The sequence below is a fragment of the Acomys minous genome, assembly GCF_964271855.1.
Source record: "Acomys minous genome assembly, chromosome: 18".
In the NCBI taxonomy this organism is placed as follows: domain Eukaryota; kingdom Metazoa; phylum Chordata; class Mammalia; order Rodentia; family Muridae; genus Acomys; species Acomys minous.
This window is the reverse complement of record NC_140501.1, coordinates 26,222,225-26,235,173: the sequence shown is the minus strand read 5'-3', so window position 1 is coordinate 26,235,173 and position 12,949 is coordinate 26,222,225. Positions and strand designations below refer to the sequence as shown.

Below are 12,949 nucleotides of genomic sequence, written 5' to 3'. Positions count from 1 at the left end.
TTTCAACCTCAAACTTCTAATATCATGTAAAGTTACTCCATAAACTAGTTCAAATGGCTTAAGAATCACATTTTAATATTTGCTCCAGTTCATGAGCATCAGTTTTCTCTTTTTTTGGCAGAATCCTCTGACAGAAGCAATGTAAGGGAGGAAGTACATTTAGTTTCTCAGTTGAAGGTTGCAGTCATTTGTAGCATGGACGGTGAGGCAGCCAGAATCTAGGGAATTGGTAAGGATGAAACGGCAATCATGAAATCCATGGAGAAGAGTCATTTTTCTTGGCCATCCCATTTTGTCCTTTAGCACTGGACCACAGGTGATGGGTTGTTGTCTCCTATATTTAGGATGTGCTGTCCCACTTCAACTAATATAATATAGAAAATTCATCAGATATATGCTCCTCAGAGATTTATAAATTCCACTAAGGTGAAAATCAAAACCAACCACAATAGAAAGATGTAGTAGGAAGTCCTGAGCTATCTATCAAGTTACTTAAAATCTAATATATCTATTTGCAAGGAAATCTTTCCTTGCAAATTATAAAATACCACTTGTATAAATATAAATAAATATAGTTTTATGGTTTCCAGTTCACAATGCAGTGTTTGATTCAACTAGATTTCACCTGTACATGTCAGTGTGTGTGTGTGTGTGTGTGTGTGTGTGTGTGTGTGTGTGTGTGTGTGTGTGTAACAAATAGAGTATGGAAGACTTTGATGTTCTTCACAAGATCATCTTCTGTAGCATTTGAATTGAATGCCTTATGTCACTTTCATGTTGCCCTTTGAAACCTCCTTTTTGATCCGTTTAACATCAAATAATGTAGGAAACCTTCTAAACTGACATCACAGCCTATCGGGGATACCAGGATAAAATTCAACAGGACAGTATGTTAGATTGTCTCATGTTTGTGTATATAACTTATTTTTCAATCAATATGTAAGTAAATAAATAACAAAAGATCATATGTACATTGAAAAATCCTGAGCTCAAGCACCCTCCAACATCACTAAAGAGAAGAGTGTAATTCAAATGAAGCCATTGTTTCAAGAAAATATAATTTTTGTTATCTATACACTTGCTGTTCCAAAAACATTTTTTGAAACAAAACAATTACATTTGTAAACACTGACATATATTTAAATTTAAGTATTATAAATTCCTATTTAAAATGAAGGTGAGCAAATGGATGCTACCTTAAGAAAATTAAAGGTAGTTTGACAGCAACTTCTGATAGGTATTGAAATAAAAGTTTTACATTTCACTATTAGGAAACATCTTCTTCAACATATACTTCCTGCTTTTAACTTGTTTCTAGTATAGATTAATCATGCTGAGTAAAGATATTTTTCATTAATCATGTGTGTATATGAACATAAATTTTGATATTTATGATTATATTATTCACTTAACCTACAATTCTACTCTGTTAAATGGGAGAATGTTTATTTCACTTTTTGTCTATTAATTATTTTCTGAATTAAATAAAGTAATAATTTTCTTGTGTAACATAAAACATATATACATATATATGTACACACACACATTATATATGTATATATAATCTGCTCAAGAACACAGTAAAGGACAAATATATGGATAATGCTGATGGTAGTAACAGAGATGCTGTTGCATAGTGCATTGTACTAAGAGCATTGTTGTGCAAGTTGTTTGGTTGTTCATTAACTCGATCTTTATCAAGTTTACTTTCTGTTCAATTATTTATTTGAGTAATTTTATTGGTAATGATTTGGTGGGAAGAAAGAAATTATGCTTACCATAACCACAGGCACCAAAGAAACTTTGGCAATAATATTCAGCCCATGCTTTTATGAACAATTCTTGCTGTGATCATATGTCTTCTGCATATTAGCTCCCACTACAAAAGGTTTCACTAGATTTTCTATATGCACTACATGACCTTCTCTTGCAGATTATGATGGTCTAAAACTTCCAGTTCCATGTGTTCGACATTTCATGTTCTGATCACACAAAGAAATTTCTTATATGTGTCAGGACACTAAGGTCATCTTAGAATGAGGAATGCAGATACTAAATACAGGGAATATAGTATTTAAATTTCAGCTTTTAAAACTGAAGTTCTGTGGGGTATAGGGTGCCTGTATTCTCAAGTTTTCATTCATTTACCGTGATTACCTACTGTGTCTGTGTCACCAGTGGGGCATTGTGAGACCAGGTGACTTATCCAAGGTCAAGGACTAAGGTTGTATGTATTAGTGTATACTCATTGCTGTGTCACACTACTTACCTGAAATAAGAATTGTTAGTCAGTGTACGTTAATGCGGTTTTGCTTTTTATTTCATTATAGAATACTTGTTCTGCCTGATTGTGATTTAAATTACTGTTAGTTTTTTAGAGATGCAATAAAAAATAAGAAGAGAACTATAAAAAAAAACAAAAGAAAACTGAAGTGCTATCTAAAATAACATGTGTTATATAAATTTTCAAAGTTGCATTAGAGTAAGTTTTCTTAAATAATATGAAATATATCGACTGTGATTAACAATACAAATCCATCTATCCATCTATCTTACTTCAGAATGGATAAGTATAATAAACTGTGAATATGAACATAAGCATGAATGAGGATTGATTTACATGTGGGCCAACATCCAGTGCAGTACTGAAAAGAGTGAGAAAGGAGAAAGCAGCTGTATAGGCAAAATCGCCTATGTTCAAATGCTTTTCCAGATATGATTGCCTCTCCTTTGTGATTTTGCATATTTTAAAACAAGTAAATTTTTCACTGACCAACTATACATTTCTGTTTATTTTTCCAATGATTTACATGCTCATCTGTATAAAAATAACTGTTTTGAAACAGATTTATGCATGACTTTTAGGTTAAACTAGTTTAACATTTGTATTATATCCACACTACATAACTTTGAGCTCAATATCAATATACTAAAGAATCTGAGACATAAATTACTTCAGAAAGTTTTAATTTTGTTGAGAAATTGGAATGACTTTTGTTGTAATGCATACATGTACTCAGAATAAACTGAACCATTGATTAGTGTTTCTCAGTTTTGGAAAATATTGAGAAAAGTTTATTGCTACTGGTTCTGTACAAACAAATAACTGTTCTTGATTTCCTGTGCATTGAATTTAACTATTTACAGTTCTTTACAAAGTTAGAAATGTTCTAACTTTTTGAATATTCTTTTTTATAATAGTAATAAATCATTTTTTAAAAATATATGTTACAACACTGATGAGATAAAGTGTTAACCACCAAGTCTAAAGAATGGAATTCATTTCCTAGTCCCACATGACTGAAGGAGATAACCAACTCACAGGAGTTCTTTGACCTACAGCATGTGCACTGAAACACCCATCCCTAATATCCCACATAAAAATAAATGAATATAATAAAAACCAAAAAGCAATATTTTATATATGACACTGATGCTGTACCCAGAATGTCTACACAATGTGGTGGCTTAAATAGAGCAAACAGGATAATATCAATTGATATTCTAATATGGGTAGATAATAAGAGCTATAGTCAATTGATTTCTAAGAGAGGGATAACAGGATAACCAATATTCTCCAGAGAAGAACCCATTCATGGTTGGCCAACCCCATGAGGTCAGCCCTAAAAACATAAGCAACATTAAATAATCTCTGTAGATTGTATTTGTAAATCATATATATATATATGAAGTTATTTTAGAAAAATTAAATATATATGTATACATATACACACATAGATGTGTAACAATCTTAATTAAGGAATAAAAGGCATGGATTTGAAGAGTGAGAACAATATGGGGGGAAATGAGGGTAGAGCAGGGAGGAGAAAATGATGTTAGAACATTGCTCAGAATAAACACTCAAAAACAAAACTCAAAATCAGACACTAAACATAAAAAAGTAATTATTTTTCGGCTAACGAGTTTCAAGGTGCTTTTACTCGTAGAAAGGTTATATTCCTGAGAATTAGGCTTTTAGGAACATTTAATTATTTCTATTACAAATTGCTTACAAAATTCTGGAAATAATTTTAGAAGGACAGGTGATAACACATGTATGTTTTACAAAACACTTGATGTCCATAAATTATTATACAAACATACACATAAGGATGCTATAATATTTAAAACATTGCAATATTGTGGAATAATGATGTACATATTGTATGGATTTTTAAAAATATGTGGCATCTATGATAAATTATAATTTTTGTAAATACTTCAGAAAGTAGAGATCAATTTGTACATTTATTTTAAAAATATATTTTAGAACTTCTAATGCCTTTATATACTCTGAGATATGTAAAAATGAAGTTATTTTTAGAAAATTAAATATGTATACAGACTTTTAATAAGCTTTCACATATAATATTATTTGGTAATGTCAGTTTTTCTACATATTTTCTAACAGGTAACTAGTTGTTCATTCATCTTGTTTTGTTTTGTCTAACAATACTTAACACAATACACACACTAGAATGTTGTGACTTAGAGCAAATGTGCATGCCTCCAGAGATTTTAAGCGATTTAGTTAGGTTTTTATTTGAAGTATAATTTTTGTACAGCCTTGCATTGACATCTTCTGGAGAATTTTGTGATGGCATAATGCCCTGTAACTTTTCAAAGCAAAGATGCATTCCCATTTCCTAATATGTGTGCTATCTCTTAACATATATCTCTGGGATGTTAATATTATATATTCTCTCAGTAAATATTAGCAAATATTTTATTGGTCCTTTTTACAAAGTGAAAACAATAGTTCTAAATAAAATATATTTTATGTGATTCTATTTTCTTCCTTCGACCACAATAATATGGTATCCAAATTTTGTCTTAACTGGTGGGTCTGTGTACACAGACTTACACATTCCACTTACAAGCAAGGCAAATGCTGCTTCTTGAAATGGTCCCACCATGGACCCTCTGGTCATGCAACCCAAGTCACCCCCTTGCCTAGCTTTATCTTCACTGTATTATGAGGCCACTTCACTGAATCTCATTCCTGACTTTAACTTTTTCATGGCTCCCATGATTTTCCCATGTTTTTCACATAGAATGTGTCTAACCTTTACAGCATTGCCACCACCTTTAGGGCCTTGAGACTTCTTGTCATCACTGTCACTCCCAGAGGCCGCACCTCCTTTCCCCCCATTTCCAGAACCACTTTTCCCCTTCGGCAGCATCTCTTAAGCTTGCCGTTGAATTTGCAACTGTTCCGGTCCAGTGCTAGAAAAAGGCCCTACACATACATGGAAACTAAACAACTCTCTGCTTAATGACACCTGGGTCAGGGAAGAAATAAAGAAAGAAATTAAGGCCTTCCTGAAATTCAATGAAAATGAAGGAACAACATACCCAAATTTGTGGGATACATTGAAAGCAGTGCTAAGAGGAAAATGAAATATATTTTGAAAAGTCAACATTTATAAATATAATTTTAAATAAAATATAAACCCTAAATTAAAAAAAATTACATAGTCACGTTATTCTGTGTATTTGACTATTATTTTTCAAATGTATGTGCTGAAATAAATTATGCAGTTTCTTATGAATGTTATCAACAACTAAGAGAACCTTTATGATTTGTAATTTATAAGGCAGATAACATACTAGAAGATATTGTAATGATAACTTCTTGGCAAAGCCATTTTTTACATATATTGATCTACATTAATGAATGACTTCAGGAGTTTCTGCTTTCACCAAAGTCTTTTGAGGCAAAACACATGGCTATATTATGCATTTAACTATTACTAACTATTTGGTTATAGTTTGAAAAACATTCACCTTTAATAATGCTAGATATATATTTTATTGAATTTAATTATATTAATGGAAGAGATAAAGTGATATTTCTTTAAAATAGAAACATATGTATATAATCTGCTTTTTAAAATGAATACAGTATAATTGAAAATGTAAATATATTACATAAAAGTTTAATCTTAACAATATAAATTAAATAAATTGGATAACTATTCTTGAAATAATTTAAATGAAATGACAGAATATTTGATTTGTCAAAGCTCTGATAATCTCTAGTAATCATATGCATTTCTATGACATTTTTCAAAGAGAAATGCATCTTATTATCAGTAAAATGTAAGGGTATTTTCATGACAAAAATTTATAAATGTAAGTAAATAAATATATTACTTAATAAAAAGAAAAGAAATGCAGAAGAAAATCTGAAATAAAACAATTTTATAGTGAAAAATATACTACTATCCCATCTTTCATGGTCAAAGTGTGAATTAGTTCCTTTTTCTGTTTCTTCTGGCAGTAGCAGTCCTGTGTTGGTTTACTGGTCTTGGTTTCTAGCATGATTTCACATGTTTGATGTGTTGATTAGCGAATGTTTAGTTGTAGGATGTCCTTTCTTTTTTGCTTCCAAGCTAAAGTGAAACTTGCTTCAGGAATAGCACTAAAATACCATTACAAGATAAGTAAAATCAGATTTGAAAAACAAACAAACAGCATTAGCTTAATACATTATGACAGTCTGACTTATATTCCTTAGTTTGATATTTTTCTTGGCAATCTATATATAAAGAAATTTATTTCCATAATTTCTAAATATTTAAATACACTTGGTATTGATGATTAGTAAAACGTTTTGAAAAAACTGACAAAAGTACATCATATAGGTGTTGCAAGGAAGTTTCAGACAAAATGAATATTTTAAATGGATGGACTTTTATAATATCATGAAATATGATTGATAAGTAAAGGTAGGATAGGAATTATCAAATTAAATAATTTTACATTCCTTATTAAACATGCTTCATATAAATTTCATCTGATTATATGAGAAGAGATTCAAAGGCAGAAATTTACCCAACAACTAAGAAACAGGCAGATCAAGGATTACACAAACTGCAACCTGTTGTACCTGGTAGTCAAAGGAGTGTCAGGAGAGACAACGAGGCAAGGTGCTCACATGATCACGTGTGAAAGTTGAGGTTTATATTGCAAACTAGGCAAAATTTGGCCTTGTCCAACTTAATGCACCTGAAATTTTATTAAAAGAAGAAGAAGAAGAAGAAAAAGAAGAAGGAGAAGGAGAAGAAGAAGAAGAAAAAGAAGAAGAAGAAGAAGAAGAAGAAGAAGAAGAAGAAGAAGAAGAAGAAAGAAAGAAAGAAAGAAAGAAATGGTTAACATGTCCAACATCAAGAAACAAACAATCTTTACAAATCAATGCCTCACACAACAGTTGTTTCTATGTCTTGTTTCAAACACACCATGGTCACTTGGTGAACAAAGTGGGGGCTATAACAAGAAGACTGAACTCATGTCAAGACCGGTTTCCACACATTAATTGTTAAGAGACCGAACATTCATTATCTATGGGATCAAAACAAAATGATACTAAAACATAGGTTAGTCCAAATGTTAAAAAATTTCCTTTTTTCTTTTTTTCTAATTAATTTAATTTTTATTAACTCTACATGCAGATCGAAGTCCCTTCTCTTCTCTCTTGCCAGTCCCAATCTTCTTTCCCCACCCACTATCTCCCCTATATTACTCCTCAGAAAAGAGGAGCTCTGCTTCCCATCCACCCCAGCTCATCAAATCATATCAGGACTGAGGGGTCCCTTTCCCCTGTGTCCTAGAAAGGCACTCCTGCCCAGGGGAAATATTTGAAGAGCTAGTAAGAGAGTCCATGTGAGAGTGAGTCCCCACTCCCCTTACTAGGGCACCAAAATAAAGCCTGAAATGCCCATCAGCTCCATCTTTGTAGAGGATTAAGTCCAGTCCATGCATGATCTCTAGTTAGTGTTCAGTCTCAGCAGGCTACTCTGGGCCCTGGTGACTTAGCTCTGTTGATCTTCTTGTGAAGTTCCTGTCACCTCCAGGTCATTTTCTCCTTCCCCTCAACTTTTCCACAAGGCTCCCTACGCATTGCCCAGTGTTGGCCCTGCTCTTAGCATCTGTTTTGAGGAGCTGCTGGGTGGAACCTTGAGTTCTGTGTGCAAGCACAGCAAAGTATCATGAATACTGTGAGGGGTTGGTTATCTTCCTTGGGGTAGGTCTTGGGTTGGGCTAGGCATTGTTTGGACATTCCCTCAATCTCTGTTCTATCAATGCACATCTTATAGGCAGGATGAAGTCTGAGTCAAAATTGTACAAATTCTTCCAAGACAGGGAAGGCATGTCTTCAATAGTTCCTGCCTGCATCCAAGCTTGCCTATTTTTAGATAGAATTCTTTCTGTAGCTAAAACAAGGACATTTTCCCCTGTGGTTGGTTTCCCACAGTTAAAGGCATCTCCATAAGAAGGTTCTTTGATGTCCATCATCCTCTTTGAGGTAGGCTGGGTGTTCCCAGGAGTTAACCTGTTTCATCATCTCCCCACAAGGGGCTGTTACAAAAAGGAACATCATTTTTGCAATATGTGACTGAAAAAAAATCAAGTATGTCCCAGATACGTTCCATGTCTGTGATTACATCACTACTGATATGCTTTAGCAATGGATAAAATTAAAAATGACTTTAAAAGCTATCATATCACCTGGGTCACTTTACTGATGAGATTCCACTAATAAATTACTGATTTAGTGAATATAAGGCTTTCCTATTTTTGTTGCAAGAGTTTATGTCCTTAAAATAATGACCCTATAATTATATTGAAGAAAAAAAACCAAGCAAATACCTGTGTACATAGCACTTTCAGTGCTTAGGGTAGCAAGCAAGCTTATTTAACAGATACTTTTAAATGGATCACTGAGAGATAACACTTGGAATTGGCTTTACTTTTATTTGAGAAAATTCTTCCTGAATCTATCAAGCAGCCAATAAAATGTCATGATTAACTACATCAAATGCTGCCAAAGGTCCAACAAAATCATGAAAGACAACACCCCTTGTTGTAATCAAATGGTCATTATTTTCATTCAATATAGCAGTCTCAGCACTATGATGAGGATGAAATCCTGATTGAAATTGCTCAAATGAGTCAAATTGCATCATGTGTTAATGTAATTGATTACCACCTTCAACACATTAAGCAGAGCCTAAATTAAAAAATGAATGATGGTGTTGCATTTTTACCCAGCAGTAATGAAGCTTTCTTCAGCACTTCAGTCTCAGTATAAATTCATGGGCATTTGAAAAGCTGATCCAAACACAAATAATTTAATATAAAATAAAATAAAAAGGGAAAGTGTTATAATATTTTAAGGTTCACTAATGACAATCAGGATATAGGTATAAAACAGACAATGACTCTATCATTGAATCCATCTCTGACTCAGACACCAAATGGAAAACTGTAAAAAGAGGAAGTGATTAAAGAGATTATTTCTTTACATCCACTTGATCCTTACAATAATTAGGAGCTTTGCCTTAATTATCACATCCACATATTGTGTCTCAGAGCTTTGCTACTTTGGAACATACTAAGGGCAAAAGCTATTTACATACTGTTAGATCTTAACGGAACTTACTCCCTTTGATGCCTCTCACAGATGGTGAGAAACAGGAGCAGTGTCCATGATTTCAATGGTAATACTGTGACAAGGACATACTAGGAGAATCCCATAGTGAACTACGCTGAGGAAACAAAAAAAAAAAAATTAAAAAGCCCAAAGGTTGCATATATATTCACTGAAAACTTTTCTATTTAAACATTTTTTTTTATTTTTATGTATACATTTATATTATTACACATATACACAGTAAACTACCTGTAGCAAGAAAAACCATGACACAATCAAGAATTATAATTTTATGACATTTTTATAGTTAAGGATACTTACTGTAAAATAACCCAAAAAATTTAGTGCTTGTCTAATACGCTTTTCAACAATTGCATTTCTCAGTACAAACCAAGTGTACTGTATGTGAACTTAACTTTACATGAACATAATTGAAAAGACATCATAGTAGTGGGGAGATAGTTCCTGTTAAAGGACTCCCTTAGAATGCAGAAAGCTGAAGGTTTGAGCACACCAGAACCAAAGGAACAGCAACAAAACTCTAGGGATGTAGGGATGGCTTAGTGGTTATATGCATGCTCTGCCCTCGCAGACCGATGGAGTCTATTTCCCAGAACCTGTGTCCAGTAACTCCCAACTGCCTATGATTCCAGGTCCAGGGATTTCGTTTTACTCTTGTGAATTTGGGGGCAATCTCACTCAAATATGCACGCGTGCGTGCACAGACACACATTTTAAATAATAAAACAAATCTTATATCAATGCCTGATGGATAAACTGCTAAGCATAATTATATAACTTGTGTACAACATATAAGTATATGCAATCATTTGTAAGTAAGTAAATATTTTAGTACTTTTATGATATTTGTGAGAGAGTATATATTAGTATGGTAAATTGTCTGCTTTTACTTGTTTGGTCTAAGTATCATTTTCAGCATTACAAATAAAACAAGATTTCTTTTTGTAACTTCATATGTGATATATAAGAAGCTAAAATATTCCACTTGGATGAAACAACATAAGGATAATATCATATAAAATCATTATTAAATTTTATAAAATTAATCATGTCTTAACAATTTATTTTTTATTTATTTTATTTTTAGTGATATTGCAATTACATTGTTTTCTCTTCCTTTTTCTTCCACGAAATTTTCATGTAGCCTTCCTTAATGTCTTGAAAATAAATGTAAATATATATGTATATATATTTAAAATGTATTTATTCCTAAATATATAATTACAACATGTTCTGTCTACATTTAGTAATGTCAGAAGTTACACCCATAAAGTCTCACAAACATGGCTGCATAATCAACTGATTTTTGAAGTGGCAAAATGACCTAGCAAATCACATCTAATGACAAAAGAGTGAATGTAATTAAAATCCATCCCAGGGCAAAAGCTAATAACTGACAAATGAAGAGAAAGCACTAAAGTTATGTTAAAAGGTGAATTAATAACCTAGAATGCAATAATAATGCTCTAATGACTAAATTTATCTGACAGTTCTTCAAATTTTGAAGTCAATCATTTTTTAAATCAAGTGTCCAACCATCCCAGGACTGATTAAGCAATCCTAACTTCCACTTAGTCACAGCAATTTCAAAGCCTTCCATTTGTAGATATTGCACTTTAATTTTTTTTCTCACATTGATTGCAGATTCAGATCTCCTTGCTTTTTATTTCACATATTCCACATTTCATGGTTCTGCTTTCCTTATTTAGCCAAACTGTAGGGTATAAAACTGTGTTACATTCAGAAGACTGCTTGAACTTAGAGTGTTCAACTGATACGGGATCAGATCTGTGGCTGGCTGAATTTTCATCTTAACATTTCCTACATAGGTAGGTTGACCTCTTAAGCATCTGCTTCCTTCACTATGAGCAAAATTTGTTTCCCCATCTACAGATTAATCATTAGAAAAGCATGTGCCGAAACAAATGACGTATCCAGTTGCAAACCTGTAATGTATTCGTTTAATGATAACTGACAGGAGGGTAGGAAACGAAGTATAAGGCCTACATGGTGAGAAATGTAAAGAAATGAAACTTAGTGAACAAAGTTTATATTTTTTTTCTTTCCATAGAATCACATGAGACTTAAAGATCTGGGAGGAAGGTTTCTTAAATATGTCTACATATTTAAAATTTTCTCTGCATATGCTACAATGATTGTAAGAATTTTGAAGCATTCATCCTAGGTTATTGGGGTGCAAACTGGAAAATCACAGTGGAAATCAGTGTGGAGTTCCCTCAAAAAATTTAAAAGAGATTTATCACAGGAGCCAATCCTACCAATCTTGAATATATACCAAAAAGGCCTCCTTCTCCTACTAAACAGATACCTGCTCATCAGTATTTATTGCTGCTCTGCTCTATTCATAAAAACCTGCAAGTGAAAATGGCCATTGTTGATTAACTGATAGATGCGGGTGTGGTGTGTGTGTGTGTGTGTGTGTGTGTGTGTGTGTGTGTGTGTGTGTGTGTGTTATTAAGCTATTAAAAAATAAAACGCAGAGGAATGGAGGCAGAAACAAAAATTTTCCCTCTTCTATAATCTACCAATGGCCTTTAGTTCAGCAGAAAAAGGTAGAGGCCTGTGAGTCCTTTACACTTTCATGAGTGATTGTTAACAGGTAGGCACAGTCTCATGTGTGTTCTCTGCTGATAACCACCATTGTTAATGGGAATATCAAATTTAATGGAAGGCATTTTATAACATTCAGTCATGTCTTCTGGCTCTCTTATATCCCCTCCCCTCCCCTCTGCAATGTTTTTGAGCCTTATAAAAGAGTGGTATAAATGTCTTGTTTAGAGATAACCCATCATTACCTTCCTCATAGTGTATGCCCTGATCATTTTCTATTGATTTGATTAATCTCATTTCAATACAATGTAATTGTCTTGAGTTTAAAAATACGTTTGACATATTGTTTCTATTTTTTGCAAGAGTATGGTTTAAAACATTTGGACACAAATGGCATATTTGTAGAATATGTGAATCTATGATTAAATCTGGAATACAGTAAAAGGAAAAGGAGGGAGGGATAGTAAAACTTAACAGTCGTTAACTTTACAATATATGCATACCATACATGAGTTTGTAATTATGACATGTCACAATAACTACAAGCTGAGCTTTAGAGATGGACTTATACCTACTACTTACGTATTATAAAATATTTAAAGAGAAAATACCTTTCTGAAATATTTTATGTATACTATTATTGTCAAGAATAGTTGACAATTTCCCCTCAGTGGGTAGCCTGGTGGCACTCAGAGAAAGGATAAGCAGGCTACCAGGATGAGACTTGATAGGCTGTGACCATATGTTGGGGAAGGATGTCTCCTTCTTTCATAGACCTAGGGGAGGGGAAAAGGGTGAAAGAGGGAGGGGGAGGAATGGGAAGATACAAGTGAGGGGACAACAATTGAGATGTAATAAATTAATCAAATAAAAATAGTATGCTTTTAATATGCTCAAAGGCTAATGATTATGTCTGCATCA

The 12,949-nt window shown here is 32.9% G+C and overlaps 1 pseudogene across 1 annotated transcript; it reads right to left on the bottom strand.

The window, feature by feature from the left end:
* Window positions 1-4,781: 4,781 nt before the first annotated feature.
* LOC311589406 (peptidyl-prolyl cis-trans isomerase NIMA-interacting 4-like) lies at window positions 4,782-5,212 on the bottom strand (annotated as a pseudogene). The gene has a single exon. The product of its transcript is annotated as a peptidyl-prolyl cis-trans isomerase NIMA-interacting 4-like (transcript).
* Window positions 5,213-12,949: the final 7,737 nt, after the last annotated feature.